This window comes from Oryctolagus cuniculus, chromosome 2 (genome assembly GCF_964237555.1).
Source record: "Oryctolagus cuniculus chromosome 2, mOryCun1.1, whole genome shotgun sequence".
Classification (NCBI taxonomy): Eukaryota; Metazoa; Chordata; class Mammalia; order Lagomorpha; family Leporidae; genus Oryctolagus; species Oryctolagus cuniculus.
In genome coordinates, this window is record NC_091433.1 from 72,438,396 (window position 1) to 72,458,221 (window position 19,826).

The 19,826-nt window shown below is 44.4% G+C and overlaps 1 protein-coding gene across 6 annotated transcripts in view; it reads left to right on the plus strand.

Moving 5' to 3' along the window:
* MTUS1 (microtubule associated scaffold protein 1) overlaps positions 1–19,826 on the plus strand; it is a 163,279-nt gene that overhangs the window by 7,812 nt on the left and 135,641 nt on the right. Inside the window, exon 2 of one of the 6 annotated variants that reach the window (XM_070068466.1) lies at positions 16,460–16,559. The exons of the other annotated variants lie outside the window; for them this stretch is intronic. The gene's annotated coding sequence lies outside the window, so the exon portion shown is untranslated. The remainder of the gene's footprint in view (positions 1–16,459; positions 16,560–19,826) is intronic. 6 annotated transcript variants of the gene reach the window in all.

Sequence of the window (19,826 nt, forward strand, 5' to 3'; positions counted from 1 at the left end):
TGATATCACTCTCTGGTATAAAAAGTTAAGCATTTTAAGGCGTAGGACCATATTTGAATGTAACTGCGAGGCTCACCCAGTAGACTTTTATTGAAGCAAGGATGGCAGAAGTATTTTGATGGTGATAGACCGAGGGGGACACTAAAGACACAAGAAGTAGGTTGGAAAGAACTGAGCTTCTGCCAGGACCTGTTTACCAAGAAAAAAAGCACTTGTTAGAGTTGATGTAGAATTCCATCCATATATCACATGTGGGTCCAAGTCCTTTGTACATAGTATATAGTTAGCATCGTGGTAAATAAAAGACATAGATGAAAAACCCTTGCTTTCAGGATACTGTGTTTGCTTTTCATCAGCTTCGAGCCATGTTTCAAGCACTTTGTGGGCCAAACACTGCTCAAGGTAGAAGGGCAAAGATATGAAAAGAATTTGGCTCCAGTTCTGTAGGAGTCAGAAAACTTCAACCGGTGTGAAAAGTGTGGGAGGGGAAATGTTAGTGTTTATATTGCTAGAAATATCCCCCCAGGTTGCAAGCAGTGTGGCATACATTGAAATTCTGCCTGCTGTCTTGATCATAGTTCAGTCAACATAAGGCTGTATTGACATGCTTGGTTATCTATAGATGCCTTAATCACTGATCCTTTAACTGCCCATCCCACCCCCCACCAAAACAAAAAAGGAATTAGGAGGTGAGATACTTCGTGCTACATGCTATGGCTTCACTTAATTTTTAGGAATAACTTTCTTTAATTATGTTTTCTCACATCTTTTTCTTACCTCTTGAAGCTTCTTAAGGAGAGTGTCTCAACCTTATAATGCTGGCTGTATTTGTGCTTTTATAATTTGTACCAGATGTGGCTTAGAATAAATCATCTAGTGCTCTGATAGCATGGGAATTTGAAATTATTTCTCCAGTTAGTTATGGCTACTAGAAGGTCCTTTTAAACCAGAGCTAGTAATTTCCTTAACTGCTTTTCTCTACTTCCCCGCCTGACCTCTCCTGTTGCCCTCACCCCTCATCCAATGTCACATACTCAGTATGCCAAGAGAGCAAAGGCAGCTCAGCCTACGTTTTGAGTCCCTCTGAGAACTGCTGAGGTTCCCAGTCCTTCTGAGTTGCTGCTCTGTTGCAGAGTGCCATTCTTAGAACATCTGGCATATCCATGTGCAAATACTTACACAGAATTAATTCCACTTGTGATAATTGATTACATTCCTCATTTGTGCAGACAATCACAAGTTGACAGCTTCGCTGGAATCAGGACCCGGGCTGTTTTCTGTTTAGAGAAAAATGTATCTGCAACTGAAAAGGAATTCAGAGGACTTCTCAGTCTAGATTGTTCTTTCATTCCATGTAATAAAATTTGTGTTTCAGTATAGCTTTGCATTTTTGTAAAACTTTCTGATGGTGCATTAGAAATTTGCACTATGGAACTTGATTTAATACTCTCGGGAAATGCTGGAATTTATTATGCTGAATGTTTGCAAAATATTTGTTTTGCTTTCTGTTGTTGCTTTATGGAGATATTAATGGCAACTGTGTCTCCTTTAATTCCAGTATAAAAAGAGTGAGTCCAAGTAATGAAAAAGGAATGGAGGGAGAAAAGGCCTACATTTCTGTCTTTAGAAAAAAACTTAGTTTTATATTGCTGGTGTAACTACTTTGTCAAATGCTCATTGTGGGCTGTTACAGGAAGCATTTAAACCTTAGCACCTTGTGGGTGAAAAGTCAGATGAACATTATTTTCTGCCTACCGTGTGGAAGTTGTTTTGATCTTCAGGAGTCCGCTCTCTCCTCCTTCCTCCAGCGTTGCTTTTCTTCTGTCCTTCCTGCGTTTTATTGAATTTGGAATAAAGCAAGTACTTCAACATTCAGCTAGATTTTGCTCGCACTGGAGACATACTTTGTTACAGAATTGGAGGGAAAAAAGGAGATGGATATCTAGAACATTTGGTACAGGAATCTATTGGAGAGTACACAAGGCAACCTTGGGTTCATGTCTGAAATCTGCCTTATTAGTTATGTGACCTTGGGCAAGCTACTTCATGACATCTGCACCCCAGTTGCTTCATCAGAACTTTGGGGATAGCTCTGGTCTCTTGGGGTTATTCTGCCACGGTGCCAGTTACAGAAAAGATGATCAATAGGTGCTAATAGCCTGCTTTGGTTCCTGTTGTAACTCTTGTGATTCATAGATAGGTGTTTCATTTAATTTCTGGGATTCAGCTTTGGGAGGAGGTGTTGCTTGGATCTGCTGATACTCTGTTGGGAATTAAATTCTAGACACAGGAGTCTGATACCTTTACCTCTTCCTTAGAATTTGTTCTGATAATGTTCAAAATGATTTGTTCTTGGTCTCCAGCATTGTCACCTCTAGGTTTTTTGTGGAGATGCTGATGTTTTGTTATATTTGAACTGTATTTTTAAAAATCAAAGATACTTTCATCTTTGCTAAAGTTTGTAACTTCTGTTACCATTTTGCTATCAGGACATTCTGAAAGCACTTAGGGTTTAGTCATCACTTCGGACTAATAATGCACTTGTAGGTTTTAAAGTACTGGCATCCTCTGTTCTAATTTTTAACTAGTAACTTAGTCCAAAACATTCATATTTAAGGGTTTCACTTGTGGGGCCAGCATTGTAGTGTAGTGGGTTAAACTGCCATCTGCAGCTTAAGTATCCCATAAGGGTGCTGGTTTGAGTCCAGGGTGCTGGTTTGAATCCCAGCTGCTGCACTTTTGATCCAGCCCCCTGCTAATGTGCCTGGGAAAGCAGCAGAAGACGGCCCAAGTGCTTGGGCCCCTGCACCCATGTGGGAGACCTGGAGGAATCTTCTGGCTTTGCCCTGGTCCAGCCATGGTCATTGTAGCCATTTGGGGAGTGAGCCAGTAGATGGAAGATCTATAGCCTCTCTTTTTCTGGCTCTCCCTCTTTCTCTGTAACTCTGATTTTTTAAACAAATAAATCTTTTTTAAAAGATTTTACTTGTAAAATATTACTATTCATATATATATCAACACTAAAGCAATTTAAAATTTCATCTTCAAGAAAAAGGAGTTGCTCCATTTGTTTTTGGAAAATATTTCGCAAATGTGATGTTAAGAATGTTTTCATTTTGTTATCACATCAGCCCTATTATTTGGGCAAGGAATTGGTAACTGCTTTATATGTGAAGGAATTAGGAATTGTTTGTATAAATATTTTGTCATATGATGAGTAAGTTATGGAACTGGAATTAGTACCCAGATCTACCAATCTCTTCCTCACTACCAAAATGATACCCCTACTTCACTGCCTTTTTTTTTTTTTTTTTTAATTTGAGAGAATGAGAATGAACATGAATGTTTCTATGCACTGGTTCATATCTCCAAAGGCTTGCGACAGTTCGGGGCTGGGAGCCAGAACTCAATCCAGGTCTCCCAAGTGAGAGGCAGGTACCCAATTACTCAAGCCATCACTGCCACATCCCAGGGTTTCCTTTAGCAGGAAGCTAGAGTCAGGAGATGGAGCTGGGAGTTGAACCCAGGCTCTCTGATGTGGGCATGGATTCTGTTTGTTTTTTCTCTTTCCCTTCCATTTTTTCTGCTCAAGATTTATTTATTTATTTTAAAAAGTTATTTATTTTAAAAAGTTATATATAGAGAGGGAGAGAGGGAGGGAGAGAGATCTCTTCCGTCCATGGGCTGACTCCTCAGATGACAGCAACAAAATGGAGTCTACACCAGGCAAAGCCAGGTTCTTCATTTGGGTCTCCCATGTGGGTGGAAGGGAGCCAAACATTTGGGTCATCTTCTCCTGCTTTTCCCAGGCTGTTAGCAAGAAGTTGGATTGGAAGTGGAGCGACCAGAACATGAACCAGCACCTTGGCATGAGTATCTTAACCAGCATTTTAACTATTAGGACAAACACCTGGCTCATTTGATTAATTTTAATGCCAGTAGAAGTAGTATGTTATTGTTGCTAGGATTTTCTACACATTGGTGTGGAAATGGGATCAAAATCATGGAATAGTTTGAATGTGAAATTTCAGGTAACATAGCTTATAATTATGGTTTATTTTTTTCCATTTTCTAACCGTAGGACATAAGATTCAATGTTAAATGTTGCAAGTGATTTAGATTTGTAGCACAAGTGGAAAATTGACAGTTATAGATCATTATAGTGATACAGTCTATAGGACCATAGAGTTTTCATAAGAAACCTTAGAGTTGCTTCTTCAACAAGACATAGTAAAATTTTATCAGAACAATCATTCAAATCATTTGATTGTATCCTATTTTTCAGATTAGCAGTCCAAACTGTTGTGTGTTGAATGGGGACTACCACTTGTTGTTTTGAAGCTTTTTTTTTTTTCCTATAGAAATCTTGAATTACGCTTTCCTTATTTTAAGATACACAAAGGCAGATTATTATTGGAGCAGGTGGGGTAATCCCTGAAGGAAATTTAACAAGGTGAAGCCTGGTGTCCATCAGAGCCGGGAAGAGATAAATGCTCTCAGAAAACCAGTTATACCTGAGCAGCAGTCATGAGTTCTGACCCTAAAGGTCATCAGTCCTCCATTCCCAAGGTGCTCTAAGGAGTGTCCAGTGTTAGGACTTTGAAAGGAGGTCCCTTTGTGGAGATTGGCCCTTCCTTTTGGCTGTGAGTTTGATGTGTATATACCCTGCCCTTCTGTTTAAGAACTTTTATTAGCAGTAGAAAGCCTTCATAGGTAATCAGTTTCAAGTAAAGGGTACAGGAAGTTGATGTTTAGTAAAGGTTGGGAAGTACAAGGAGAGGTGCCAACTTACGTAACTACACATAATGACATTTTTCAATGGTCTTGGCATGATTCAAATGGAAAATTACTTCCTTTCAGCCAAGTGGACTTTGAAGAGATATGACAATTGTTTGAAGCTTCTAAATGAGGAGCAGGGCAAGGTCCTTTAACCATTTCAAGGAAAGACATTATTTTAGCTTTAAACTTGCCCTGCCACCCAATTTACGTGCATTTCCTTCTGACTAGTGTTACTTTTTAGGTCATGTCTTTAACAAGCAAAAGCATGGAAAGTCTTTATAACAAATCTTTCCCCTCCACTCCTCTCCCCTCCCCTCCCCTCCCTTCCCCTTCCTTCCCCTCCCCTCCCCTCCCTCCTTCCTGCTTTATTTTATTTGAAAGGCAGAGTTAGAGAGAGATCTTCATCTGCTGTTTCACTCCCCAAATGGCTGCAACAGTCAGGGCTGGGCCAGGTCAAAGCCAGCTAGAAGCTTCATCCAGGTCTCCCACTTGGGTGGCAGGGGCACAAACACTTGGGCCATCTTCTGCTTTCCCTGGCACATTAGCAAAGAGTTGGATGGGAAGTGGAGCAACTAGGACATGAGCTGGTGCCAATATGGGATGCCAGTGTTGCAGGCAGCTAAAGCATCTATGCCACAACAATGGCCCCCAGAGACCTACTTCTTAGGGGGATCTAATGGGTATATTTAGAAAATAATAGTAAAACATAAAATTTTGAGTAAGAGACAAAAATAATAGTAGGTATAGTCAACATGCAAAGGTATCAAATGGGTAGGGAGGATTGGAAATAGATTACAGAACAAAAACCAGGACAAACCTCTGAAGCTTCCAACATGAATTAATGGAGAGATTCCGGAGTATTCATTGCTGTTAATTGGCCACAAGATCTTTGGGGGAAAAATGCTTTTAGTTGACATAAAATTAAGTCCCATGAAGTGAAATGCACCTAGCTGAGTTGTATGAGCTTCGACAGGTATGTGTCTGTGTAACCATACATTCAAGAAATAGAACACTGGGGAGCAGATGATATCAGAGTGCCTGTGTTTAATTCCCAGCTCTGGTGCCTGACTCGAGCTTGCTGCTGATGCAGACCCTGGGTGGTAGCAGTGATGACTCCAGTGGTTAGATTACTGTGACCCACGTGGGAGATGTGGATTCAGTGTCCAGCTCCCAGCTTTGGTCTTGCCCAGACTTGGCTCTGTTGAGGGCTATTCTGGGGCAATGAGCCAATGGATGGGAGATACTTTTCTCTGTCTCTGTATCTCTGCCTTGCACGTAAGTTTTTTCAAAAAGAAAGAAAAAGAAATGGAATCCGTCTACCACACCAGAATATCCCCCTTGTCTGCTGCGTGAACAAGTTATTGAACTTTGGTCATCAGTAAATTCAGGTTTCTAACGAAGCAACTAAATTGTGAAATTAAGTTTCCAAAAACCTAGTCTAATTGTAAAACAGTGGCTGTGAGATGGGTTGTTACTGTTAGTTCAGTTCTTGTGAGGAAAATGGGGCCAGGATTACTTTTGGATTGTCCAAGGTAACTATTTCTGACTGAATATGGGCATTATCTATGCCCTCCATGACCACATGGCTCTGGGGTCTGTTGCTGCACAGGCAAACTGTCAGAAATTAGGTGATTGTTATTGTGGGTAGGAGAATGGCAGATCAGGATGGCACATTTAGGGGCCGTGGCTTCTATGGTTAAGCCACTGCGTGCAGTGCTGGCATCCCATTTGGACACTGGTTCATGTCCCGGCTGCTCCATTTCTGATTGAGCTCCTAGTGTGCCTGGGAAGGCAGTGGAAGATGGCCCAAGTCCTTGGACCCCAGCCTCCAGTGTGGGAGACCTGGAAGAAGCTCTTGGCTTTGGCCTGGCCCATTCCTGGCCATGTGGCTATTTGAGAAGTGAACTAGATGATGGAAGATTGATCTGTCTGTCTCTTCCCCCTCTTTCTCTCTTTCTCCTATTTCTATATCACTGCCTTTCAAATACATAAATCTTTTTTTAAAAACAGATTACACATTTGAACTGGGTTTAAAGTCCATTGCTACTACTTATTAACTCTGTTTCTTGGGCAGTGAACTAAACTTTGGGAACATCGGGTTTAATGTCTCCGAAAGGAAGGAGGGGTAGGGGTGGGGAGATGACTGTCATGTGACCTGCCTGTCTCGTGGGGACTGTCAGCTGGGTAGGCAGCTGTGAGTGCTTGTGGCTTTCAGGAGCTGTGTGCTGATGTTGTTATCTTGATCCCTGGAAGAGGTAGCTGCCTACTCGCCCATCTGGCCACACATGCTCTGCTGACTGTGGGCAGATAAGTGGAATTAATTGACAATGTGTTGGAGAGAGGTGATCCCCTCTTGTCGGTTCCTGGGCGTGCTGAACGCTGTGTTTACACAGGTCTTTGTTTCGCAGTCCTTCTGACCTGCAAGAGTGCCAGATCATTTTCAGCTGTTAGCTCAGCTTTACTCCACCATCCTTGGCAACCATAATAGGAAAGTGTTTTGAAGGAAAATATTCTATATAAATGTTCTTTCTGAAGAGTATATATTTTTTTTAGATTTTATTTTATTTATTTGAAAGAGTCACACAGAGAGGCAGAGCCAGAGAGAGGGGTTCTCCACCTGTTGGTTCACTCCCCAAATGATTGCAATGGCCAAAGCTGAGCTGATTGGAAGCCAGGAGCCAGAAGCTTCGTCTGGGTCTCCCACGTGGGTGCAGGGTCCCCAGGTCTTGGGCCATCCTCTACTGCTTTCCCAGGCCACAGCAGAGAGCTGGATTGGAAGTGGAGGAGCAGCCAGGATTTGAACTGGCGCCCATATGGGATGCCAGTGCTGCAGGCTGGGGCTTTAACCCACTGTGCCACAGCACCAGCCCCTTGAAGAGTATATTCTTGATACTAAACAGAGTGTGTTGGTTTCAGGCAGTAGGTTTGTAAGTGCAGCAAAGAGCTATGGTGCTGTGTTGTGGGCCTGAATGAAATTACCTTATTCATCTCCTGTGTTTCTGAAGATGAGTTCCTCCACAGTGTAAGTGCTGATGATCAAACATGGCACCCTAATGCTTGATAGTGAAACGCAACCCAACTCCTTAATATTGCTCATGTGGTGCCTGGCCTTTGGCTTAGCACTTAAGACGCTGGTTAAGATGCTCATGTCCCACGTCAGAGTGCCTCACTTGGATTTCTGGCTTAGGCTCCTGATTCCAGTTTTCTGCTAATGCATACCCTGGGAGGCAGTAGGTGATGGCTCAAGTGCTTGGGCCCTTGCCATACGTGTGGGAGACCTGGATTGAGTTCTCAGATCCCAGCTTTGGCCCTAACCAGAAGCTGCTGTCAGCATTTGGGGAGGGAACCAGTGGATAGGGCTTTGCGCCTGCTCTCTCTCAAATATAATTAAAAAAAAATATATATATTGCTCACTTGTTCCAGCCCCAGCCATTCAATCAACTCAGAAGTGGGTTTAACACTTGGATAGGATGACTCATAAATGGAATTTCATTTCTTTCTAACCCAACTGCCTCACAAATTTCTGTTGGTCTTCCTTGTGTAAAACACGTAAGGTAGCAGCTTCATGACAGCTTGGCCTCTTGATTTGAAGCAGTCCCTCTCGGGTCAGTGTCCACTTCCGGATTTACACTCAGCACAGTCACCGTTCCCGTCCAGGCGGTGCTCTCCTGGGAGGACTGTGTGCCCCCTCCCTGGATAGCCCCTCTGAGGTGGAGGCTGGGGCTAGGTCTGGCGTGGTGACATCGTGGCTGCAGGAGAGGGCTGTCTGGCTCAGAGGCTGCTTCCCACACCTCTGGCCTCTGCTGCAGCAGCATTTTTGTGTTAAGATGTCCTTTTATAGTGTATTGGTGGTGGTTGTCTGAAGAGCCCTGGATGATGAAATTCAAAGCTGGTGTCCCCGTGTTGCTGCCCTAGATGTGCAAGTCTGGGAGGCTGGGGAGCGCTCAGCCTGGCTTTGCGCAGCCACACAGCCGTGTCTGTCGCCACAGCAGTGGGGCACATCCTGTGGATCCCCATAGGCTCTGGTCATGTCTGCTTTTCGCAGTTGTTGTAAATATTGTTGGTCCTCCCTCACTGAACTGTAGGCGCTTGGAGGGCCCCTTGAAGGCAGGGACTGTCTTGTCCACTGCTGTGTCTCCCTTAGCTGGCAAGGTAAAGGATTAGTGATTGAATGAATGAAAGCTCAGGTGAGACAGTCACTCTGTAATAGAAGGAAACTGGCAGAAGCCGGATTGAAGTAACAGCTCCCCTTTCAGTAGCCGCTTCGCTTCTCTGGGGCCAAAGTGCTATTCTGTAGCACTCATTGTAAACCACTTTTGCAGCTAATGGAGGCTCTGAGTCTAATAAAAAATTAAATGATTATTTTATTCTTGAAAGGCTATAGTGTGACTCTAGTGATGAAAATAAGTTTTAAGTTGCTAACTGAAACATCACACATGGACAATGATGAGGAAGAATAGTCTCGAATGGAAATGTGGGTTACATTAAGACACTCTGCCATCTCTGCCTGTGACAAAAGCTGGTTGGGTCTGCTAGGAAGTTAGTATTCCAAAAGAGAGATGTTATTTAACTCCTGATTCAAATGCTTTGTAAAGGGTTGAAATCATTTGGAGAAAGGCATGGGTGGATCCCAGAATTCTCACTTTAAAAACCATTTGGGCTGTTAAATTCCACAAATACTAATTGGGTGAGCATAGGTATAACATTTCTCTCCTGTGTGTATGTGAAAATCTTCATTGTGTCTGTGTCTGCCTTTGAACTCTGAGCTGACCTGTGGTGCTATCCAGGTCACAGGTCTGTGTGAATGGGAGCAGTGCGCCTGGCCTTGGCCAGTTTGGAACTTGTTGCATCCGACACTGCCTTAAGGAAGCATGCAGTGTATTACTGAAATGTTGCTGTTAAGGATTTATTGCTGTGAGTAATTATTCAGGTTTCTGCCTTGACAGACAGAGACTGACGTAGAGTCAGGAGCCAGCCTCAAGGACTGCTTTCATGGAGTTGAAGTCCTTGAGTTAAGCACATTAGTCTTAGAAGTAAAAACTAAACAAAGCCCAACTTGTGCATTTCCCAGTTCTTCTCATAGCACAGCAGCATTCTTCGTGAATTGCCCTTTTTCTTTAAAAAAAAAAAAAAAAAAAAAGACTCCACCCATTCCTCTATATCCATTGAGGATCCAAGACCCCATAGGCTCCTTCTTCCCACACACCCATTAAAGAAATATAAAAAGTAGCTAGTCGTAGAGCAAAGAGATTTTGTTCTGTTTAGAAGGGAAGGGAGGGGACTTGGCTGAGCTGCTTGCTTCCTGAGGTCCGAGTTGTATTCCTTTGTTCTCCTGGCACACTCTCAAATTCTGTAGTCCCTGGAAAAATCCCAACCCCAGAGTGGAGGGAGCGGAGGGCACCTGACAGGTAGAAGTGTGCTTGCTTTCTGGGCCAGAGACCCCATGGAGCAGATGCTAGCTGATGGAGCCAGGGCTAGTGAGAGAATCTTCATTTCCTGCACCTGCAGCTCTGAGGCAAGTCAGATCGTCCGCACTCCCACCGCCAATGTGTTCTCAGTGTTTCCATAAGGTCTTCATGTAGTGTTATCAGCAGAAATCTGGGGAGCAAATATTTTGGACACTGTAGATGTGTGGGTTTGGAAAAGATACTATAATTCTCTAAGAAATTCAAGGTAAGCAGAAAGGAAAGAGGTCGATTTTGATACTTCATGATGTGCTTGGAGGAAAGACACAAATGAAATACATGAGTTATTTACCCTGTGTTTGGGGTGATGTATGCCAGCAGGGAATTTCAGTGGTTAAACTTTTAAACCTAGCTTGAGGTTCTCATGCTTCACTTTAGTGGTGAGATGGAAAAACCAACCAAATATCTTGATCCTACAGTTATTAAAATCCTCGTTGATGCAGTCATCCTTAAAAAGGTATAGCAGTAGTCTGTGGATAGTTTCAACATTAGATGTATGTGTAGTCTCTGGAAGGCCTGTTCCAATTAGAAATGATATAGTATGTGGTTATATTTATAATAGCACGAGGGAATAGTTAACTTACCACATCGTCTTGGTATGCTAATCTTTTTTTGAAGGGTGACTGAAATTTTCTTTGAATATTTTTATCAATACCTCTTTTCCCAGGCTGTTAATCTGAAATCTGTGTTGCTGATGGACGTGACATTTCAGGGAAAAACATCTCACTAATGACGTGTTTTTAAAATTCCTGGCCCATGGGTTTGAATCCTGGTGTGGATAGTAAATCTCTCTCATCTTTACTTTGCTAACACTGATTAAATCAAGGCGCTGTGAACTGCACGTTTGGAATGGGAGGCCAGTTTTGGGTCTGGGTGCACTGAAGGTGGTCAGGTTGGATAGAGGTGGCTGTCCTTTAACCTGGTGTCCTTGGTGGGTGATTTTTGTAGCCCTTGGGAGAGTCTGGCTGTGTTGGCAGAGCAGCGTTGCTAATCCTAGTGCAACTTGCCTGGCTTCTGAAGGGTTTCTCTCTAACCCATGCCTCATGATTATCTGGGGCCAAGTTAGGAATCAGAGAGGGGCCGCAGGGCTAAAAATAGAGCTTACCAAGAGGGCCTCAGTGGCACAGATCCACCGCTACCTCTTGCTGCCAGAGGATGATGACATAAGGAGGAGAGGAGACGGTCAAGTGAAGAGGGTGTGTTGTCCAGAGACAGGTGCGAGGTGTCCAAGGACAGCGAACGTCCCCTTCCTGGCTTGTGTAGGAGGAGGTCTATGTTTTGGTGGTTGATTTAAAAACAAAAGATTTTAGGGATCATAAAAATAAGTAGTCAGGTTCTTTTTTTTTTTTTTTTAACTTTACTCCCCCGCCCCCCAAGGTTTTTATTTATTTGAAAGAGGAGTTACAGAAAGGCAAAGGCAGAGAGAGAGAGGTCTTCCATCTGCTGGTTCACTCTCCAAATAGCCACAACGGCCGGAGATGGCGCGTATCCGAAGCCAGGAGCCAGGATCTTCTTCCGGGTCTCCCACGTGGGTGCAAGGGCCCAAACACTTGGGCCATCTTCTACTGCTTTCCCAGGCCATAGCAGAGAGCTGGATTGGAAGTGGAACTCAAACTGGCACCCATATGGGACGCCAGCACTGCAGGTGGTGGTTTTATCTGCTACGCCACAGCACTGGCCACGAGGTTATTCTTTTTAAGCAACTGGGATTACTGGGATATATTTCTAGATGATTCTCATTTGCAAGAGAAGCCTTTGTATTTGATGTTAATCATGGTGAGCCCGAGGAGTCTAAACAGTAGCAGGCCCTGTTTCTTGTCCTTCTTCGGACAGAGGGAGGCATTGTCGGAGAACTTGCTGACAACAGGACATTTAAACAAAGATCTGTACATTTAAAATTGACGTTTATGGGAAGATTATTTAACATTCTACCCAGTGTCTCTCTTGGCTACAACATGGTACAGATTTCATGCTGAAGTCAAATGGCTGGCAGAAACTTCAGTTTGGAAATTGAGACATAATCTTTTCTGCAGATAGTTATCTGATTGGATGTGGTATATTTGCAACAGTATTTTTTTTTTTTTTTTGAGACTTTGATCTATTGCGGGTGAAACCGGATCACTTTAGAGATCATGAAGATTAAGCAATCGGTGGCCAACAGGCCAAGGACTGCACCCTTCGCAGGGTAGCTATAGAGGTGTGAGGAGAGGACAGTGTTCTGTTGGAAACCATTGACTCTGGAGTGAATGTGCATTGATTTTCAAGGGGTCTTTCACAGCATCTGCAGGTGGACACTAAACAGTCTGGTCTAATTTGTGGGTAGCAGCAAGGATGCCCTTGTCTTAGGAAGATGTGTCTTGTCATCATAAAGGTTAATCTGTTGCTAATTACTGGTCCATATCAATGGGTCCCATTTTTATGTTAAGTGTGGTGAGAGCCTTCAGCAGGCTTGGAGTGGCAGGAATGGAGTGCAGAGGGTCATTGTGCTGGCTGTGGGGAGAGGACACTGTATGGAGGTGAGGGGCTCAGGATCTCAGAATGTGTCCAGCTCGTAGTTCAGGACAGAGACCAGGGTGGCTTGCACCAGGGGATCCAGGGGATAATGAAAGTGACAGATGACTCTGGGATTTAGTTTGAAGGTAGTGCCTAGTGGGGTTGCTGTTGGAGTGAGAGGGAGTGATGCCACTTAAGGCTGACTCCTGGGTGTTTGGCCTGTTCAAGCTGGGTGCAGAGTGGTGTCTTCGATTACTGAGAGTGAGGAGCGCTGGGACAAGAGGGTAGCTGACAGGCATTGGGAAGCCTGGAGTTTTTCTTTGAGACCTGGAAGTTTGAGATATGTGTTAAATGTGCAAATAAAGGCCGAGGCTGTGGTGTAGCAGGTAAAGCAGCTGCCTGTAGTGCCAGCATCCCATATGGGTGCTGGTTCATGTCCCGGCTGCTCCTCTTCTGATCCAGCTCTCTGCTATGGCCTGGGAGACGGCCCAAGTCCTTGGATCCCTGCACCCATGTGGGAGACCTGGAGGAGGCTCCTGGCTCCTGGCTTCAGCCCAGCTCCAGTCCTTGCGGCCATTTGGGGAGTGGACTGGTGGATTGAAGATTAATTAATTCTCTCTCTCTCTCTCCTTCTTTTCTTCTCTTCTTTTCTTCTTCTCTCTGTAACTCTGCCTTTTGAATAAATAAATCTTTAAAAAATGTGCAAGTGGAATGTCAAATCCACAGTTGATTATTCAAATCTGGAGCTTTGGGGGAAAGATCAGGGCTAGAGATAATGCTTGCAGGAGTTGTTATCAGACAAAATATTAAAAACAAGGTGTGAGTGTAGGAAGTGAAGGGATCGAGGGGCTCAGCCCTGGCTTACTCTAAACATTTGGAGGTTCTTGAGAGAAGAACGCAGCAGAGGCATTGGCCAAAGAGAAAAGTTCGAGTTTAGGAAGAAAACCAAGATAGAGTCACACCTCTGAAGCCAAGTGGAGGAGGTGTTCTAGAACTGGATCCTAGTAGTGTGAAGAATTCTGTTACCAAACTGGGAACATCTTGGTTCACTTTTTGAGGTGTGTGTTTGTGTGTGTGTGTGTGTGTGTGTGTGTGTGGGAGAGAGAGAGAGAGAGAGAGAGAGAGAGAGAGAGATCTCATTTGGAACCTTGGATAAGCTTCAGGAAACACGGTAACTTAGTTATGGCAAATTTAGTGCCTAAGAACCTTTGGTTTGGTTTCTAAGCTCGTTGTTTTAAAGATGTATGGTTTATTGAAATATAATTTCCATATAGAAAAATTGCCCTTTATTAGACATTCAATTTATTACATTTTACAAACCCTTATACAGCTGTATAACCCGTTACACCCAAACTATAAAAATTTCCATCATTCCGTAAAGTTCCCTTGTCCTCTTTCCATCTTTTTCCCTTAGTTTTATAGTTTATATTGGGTGGATAGTTATATAGTCTTTTGTGTTTGGCCTGTGTGTATGAGACACATACATGTTAGTGTGTCAGTGATTTACATTTTATTTCTCAGTATTTCATTGTCTAGATGCATTGAAGTTTTGTTTTTTAATTCATCTACCAGTAGTGGACATTTTGGTTATTTTTAGTTTTTGGCAATTAGAATTTTGTTCCTAGTTTTAATTAGTAACACATGAAATTAAAACAGATTTATGGAGTAGGCATTTGGTCTAGATGTTAAGCTGCCTCTTGGGACACATGTATCCCATATCAGAGTCCCTGGGTTCGAGTGCTGGCTCCACTCCTGATTCCAGCTCCTGTTAATGTGAACCCATGGAAGGTAGCAGTGGTGGCTCAAGTACTTGGGTCCTTGCTACCCACTTGGGAGGCCTGGATTGAGCTCCTGGCCCAGTGCCAGCTATTGCTGGTATTTGGGGAGTGAACCATCAGATGGCCACTCTGTCTCTCAAATGTGTAAAACTGCATCAATAACTCATAACCTGTTATCTCTATCCACATATATTGCCATAATTTCCCCATGTACTTCTATGTGTTTTTTTTTATGATTTTTTTTTTTTGACAGGCAGAGTGGACAGTGAGAGAGAGACAGAGAGAAAGGTCTTCCTTTGCCATTGGTTCACCCTCCAATGGCCGCCACAGCAGGTGCGCTGCGGCTGGCGCACCACGCTGATCCGATGGCAGGAGCCAGGTGCTTCTCCTGGTCTCCCGTGGGGTGCAGGGCCCAAGCACTTGGGCCATCCTCCACTGCACTCCCGGGCCACAGCAGAGAGATAGCCTGGAAGAGGGGCAACCGGGACAGAATCCAGTGCCCCGGCTGGGACCAGAACCCCGTGTGCCAGCGCCGCAAGGCGGAGGATTAGCCTATTGAGCCACGGTGCCGGCCTTTTATGTGTTTTTACATGACTGTAATCATAAAACAAATACCTTGGCTAATTGTTTAGTAAACTATATACTCCTTTTTAAAATATTTATTTGAAAGAGCAGCAAGAGTTATTTCCTATCTATTGGTTCATTCCTCAAATGGCTGTAAGAGCCAGGTCTGGGCCAAGCTGAAGCCAGGAGCCTGGAACTCCAACCTGGTTTCCCATGTGGTTGGCAGGGCCACATACTTGGCCATCATCTGTGCCTTCCCAGGTGCTTTGGATTTGTAGAGCTATTCCGCCACAATGCTGGCACCTAAACTGCATGCCTTTTTTTTTTTTTTTTTTTGACAGGCAGAGTGGACAGTGAGAGGCAGAGACAGAGGGAAAGGTCTTCCTTTGCCGTTGGTTCACCCTCCAAAGGCTGCTGCAGCCAGCGTGCTGCGGCTGGTGCACCGTGCTGATCTGAAGGCAGGAACCAGGTGCTTCTCCTGGTCTCCCATGGGGTGCAGGGCCCAAGCACTTGGGCCATCCTCCACTGCACTCCCGGGCCACAGCGGAGAGCTGGCCTGGAAGAGGGGCAACCGGGACAGAATCTGGCGCCCCGACCGGGACTAGAACCCGGTGTGCCGGCGCCGCAAGGCGGAGGATTAGCCTGTTGAGCCACGGTGCCTGCCGTGGTTTTTAAGTAGTTGTATTTCACTCTTTTAATCTACTGTGATTTTCTATCAGGTTCCTTATTGATATGTAGAAAAGTGTGCTAAAAATTTACTTTGTGTATAAACTTTTTCCTGTGAGATATATATATATATATATGTATGTATATATTTTTAATATTTGAGAGGTAGAGTTACAGACAGAGGGAGAGATAGAGACGATTCTATTGGCAGGTTCAGTCCTCAAATGGCCACAGTGGCTGGAACCACACCCATCCAAAACCAGGAGCCAGGAGCTTCTTCCAGGTCTCCTACGCAGGTGCAGGGGCTCAAGTGCTTGGGCCATCTTTTGCTGCTTTCCCAGGCCACAGTAGAGAGCTGGATCAGAAGAGGAGCAGCCGGGACATGAACCTGCTCTGGGATGGGATGCCGGCGCCACAGGCGGAGGCTTATCCCACTGTGCTGCAGCGCCAGCCCCCATGCTGTGGTATATTCTCAGCAACTGCTCGCTTAGGTGTCTTAACTGAAAGTAGTGAAACCAGTTCAAGCTGCTGGGGGCAAAACAAGGGTGATGGTTAGAAGGATATGGAGTATTTCTTGGACTTCAGTGCCTAGCGGAGGTAGTCAGACATCAAGTCAGGCAAGGGTCGTCAGCCTGGCACCGTTGCTCCTCTCTGCTTCTCTCAGTCCATTGTTCCCGTTCTTTCCCTCCTTTTTTTTTTTTTTTTTTTTGGCAGGGGAGAGGAAGGTGGCTGGTGCTCAGGATGCCTGAGTTTGTGCCTGACTGCTTGTTTTAGATCCAGATGCTGCAGGAAGCAACACCTGTTCTCAGCGGAGGTAGGCATCTATACAGGACTAGCTAACTCAGCAGTGTGTAGGGTGGAGCCCACCTCAGTGAGTAGAAGGGGCTCTTCTCAGAGAGGGGTGGTGGTGAACAGAGTCCACACTCAGAGTTTCCCACGTAGGGTCAGACAGTGTAACATCCATTTTCACAGCTGGTAAAAGTGCTCTCCAAAAGGGCTATTACAGTCGGATCTTCCGAGAGAAAGCGAGGGGAGCATGACATGCACGATGTCATCAGATTTGTGTTTAGGTACTGAAGTAAGTGCTTTTCCACTTCTTAATTTTGATCGATCATCTATAAGTGATGTCTAGGGGAAAACCAAGAAATTCTACCTCACAGTGTACACTTTTTGAAGGCTTACTGTGTGCAGGCATTCTGCTGGAGACTTAGAGCAGAGCGTGCCTCCAGGACAGCTGTTGTCCTCAGTCATGCTTTCTACCTGATGTTTATTTAAGCCTGGAAAAGGAGTTCGTTATTGAGTGGGCAGAGGGAGTTGCATCATCTGTTGTCTGGAGATAACCATGCTGAGGTCTGGGGGCCCAGCAGGAACCTGGACACCTTGATGCGTCGCTGCAGTGCCTGCCTCGGGGCCTGTCCCGAAGTCCTGAGACTCAGTGCTGGGTGGTGTGTCTTGGGGTCAGTCTGGCTTTTAGGCCCCAGCTGGAGTCACCTGGGCTGGCCAGGTTGCTTCCCTGAAGTATATATTTGAGCCCTCCTGGGACCTGCCCAGGGTCTGTTGCCTGTGGGTCCTGATGCTGACCATTGAACTTCTGAACTTGAAAATAGCCATGGATGAAAAATGTTTTCAGTCAGCAAACTTGTCAAGGTCACTGAGATCATTTTACTCTCTTCTGAAGTCATTTGTTTTAGGACTTTTCAGCTGATACAATGAGAACTGCATGAAAATTTTAACAAAACTTGGAAATTTAAGAGTTTGTTCATATGTGTAAATTAATTCTTTCTATGTGACTTTTTAAAAATAAGATCTATGTATTCGAAAGAGTGACAGAGAGAAGTATTTTCCATGTGCCAGTTTACTTCCTAAATGTCCACAATAACTAGGGCTGGGCCAGGCTGAAGCCAGAAACTTGGAATTCTGTCTGGGGCTTACACGTGTGTCTCAGGGGCCAGGTACTTGGGCCATCATCCACTGCTTTCCAAGGCACTTTATCAGGGAGCTAGATCAGAAGTGACTCACACTGGCACCTGGACACGGGTGAGTGTCACCACAAGACCGTGGCTTAACCCGTCATACCACAATGCTGGCCATAATTCTATGTGACTTTTTAGCTCAGAAGAACTTCTACCTGGCTGGTGTACTGCCACAGTGCTCAGTAAGGATGGTGAATGCTATAGGGGAGACCCTTTGCATTTGTCGGTTAACATTTGGTCAACAAATGGTCAACTATTGGAATATACAGTATTTGAGCTTTTGTATCTGGCTTATTTCACATAGTGTAATGTAGCCAAGTTTCAACCACGTTGTGACATGTGTTAGAATTTCTTTCCTTTTTATGGCTGAATAATAATCCACTGCATTATATATGAGGATGTTTCAAAAAAAAATCCATAGGAAAAGAAATTAAAAAGATAATGCACATTTCCCACAAACACTTTGAGGTTCTGTTGTATATTACATTTTGCTTATCCGTTTATCTGCCATTGGATACTTGGGTTTTGCCCACTGTTTCATTATGGTGAGTAATGTCGCTATGAATATGAAAATATCTCAGGCTGTTGCTGTGGCATAGCAGGTAAAGCTGCTGCCTGTGGTGCAGGCATCCCATATGGGCTCTGGTTTGAGTCCCAGCTGCCCCACTTCCAATCCAGCTCTGCTATGGCCTGGGAAAGCAGTGGAAATGGCCCAAGTCCTTGGGCCCTTGGACTTGCATGGGAGACCCGGAAGAAGCTCCTGGCTTTGGATTGGTGCAGCTGTGGCCATTGCGGTCCTCTGGGGAGTGAACCAGCGGATGGACGACCTCCCTCCCTCTCTCTCTCTCTCTCTCTCTCTCTCTCTCTGCCTTTCCTTCTCTCTCTGTGTAACTCTGACGGAAAGAAGGAATGTGAATGTGCACGCTGCAGAGTAGGGAAGAGAGCGGACTTTGGAAGGACCAGGCTTGCATCGCAGACTTACTAACAGAGTGTGCTTGGGACCAAGTTTCTAACTGGAAAGTGCCAGCTGCTGACACGTGTGTGTGTGTGGAGGTGCCTCAGAGCCACTGAGGGAGATGTCGGAGAGTTCTTCCTAAGGAGTCGAGCTGGTTCTCGGTGCTGGGTCAAAGTGAGGTGTCTCCCACCATGCTGGCCTGTGGGTAGGGAGGTCACCGATAGGGACAGTGGGCTTTCTGACTTGCTTCAAGTAACCCCATGGCATCCCTAGACCGTCTTTACTGACAGTGTGGCTTGCATGGCTTTTCATATACTGGCCCCCATTCTACATGTGGGCTTGGTGATTTGAGCCATTGCAGAGAGCTTTAAAAGTCTGGCTCAAAGGCATTAATTTCCAGTGACTACATCATCTTTTTTCTTGGGTTCTGATTCTTGGTTGTCCCCCTTATCTGTGATTTCAGTTACTCGTGGTCAACTGAGGCCTGAAAATATTAAATGGAAATGCCAGAAAGAAATAATTCACATATTTTAGATAATTTTTATTATCGCAAATTGCTATAATCAGTTATTCTATTTTATTATGGCTGCTGTTAATCTCTTACTGTGCCTGATTTATAGATTATGATCATGAGTATGACAGAACAAAAACATGGTATAAACAAGGTTCAGTACTAGCCATGCGTCCAGGCCTCCATGGAATGTTTTAGAACATACCCTTCATGGACGAGGGGGAAACTACTGCACTTTTTATCTCTTGGCTGCTCACTGGCATGTCAAGAGTAAGGAAAAATAATAGTTGTTCAGTCTAAGTTAGCTTTTCAAATTAACTAGGTAAAAGGGGAGGAAAGTTCTGTGTGAATGCATTGCACAAACTTAGGGAACTAGAATGATAACTCAGTTCATAATAGATCATTGCTCTTCTGCAGTTATCTTTGGAGATGCAATCTTCTCATTCTCTAATATGAATTAGGTGATATAATCTTGCCAGTTCTTTGTCAAGGGCACCTTGGGTCTGTTGTGCTTCTCCTGCCCTATATTTCTGTGTTTCTTTGTGATGAGTCACAGATAGTTGTGCCATTTGGGAAAATGGAAAAACTACGCTGGCTATTTACTGAGCAATGGTCTGAAACATTTTCACTTGGGGCCTAGAT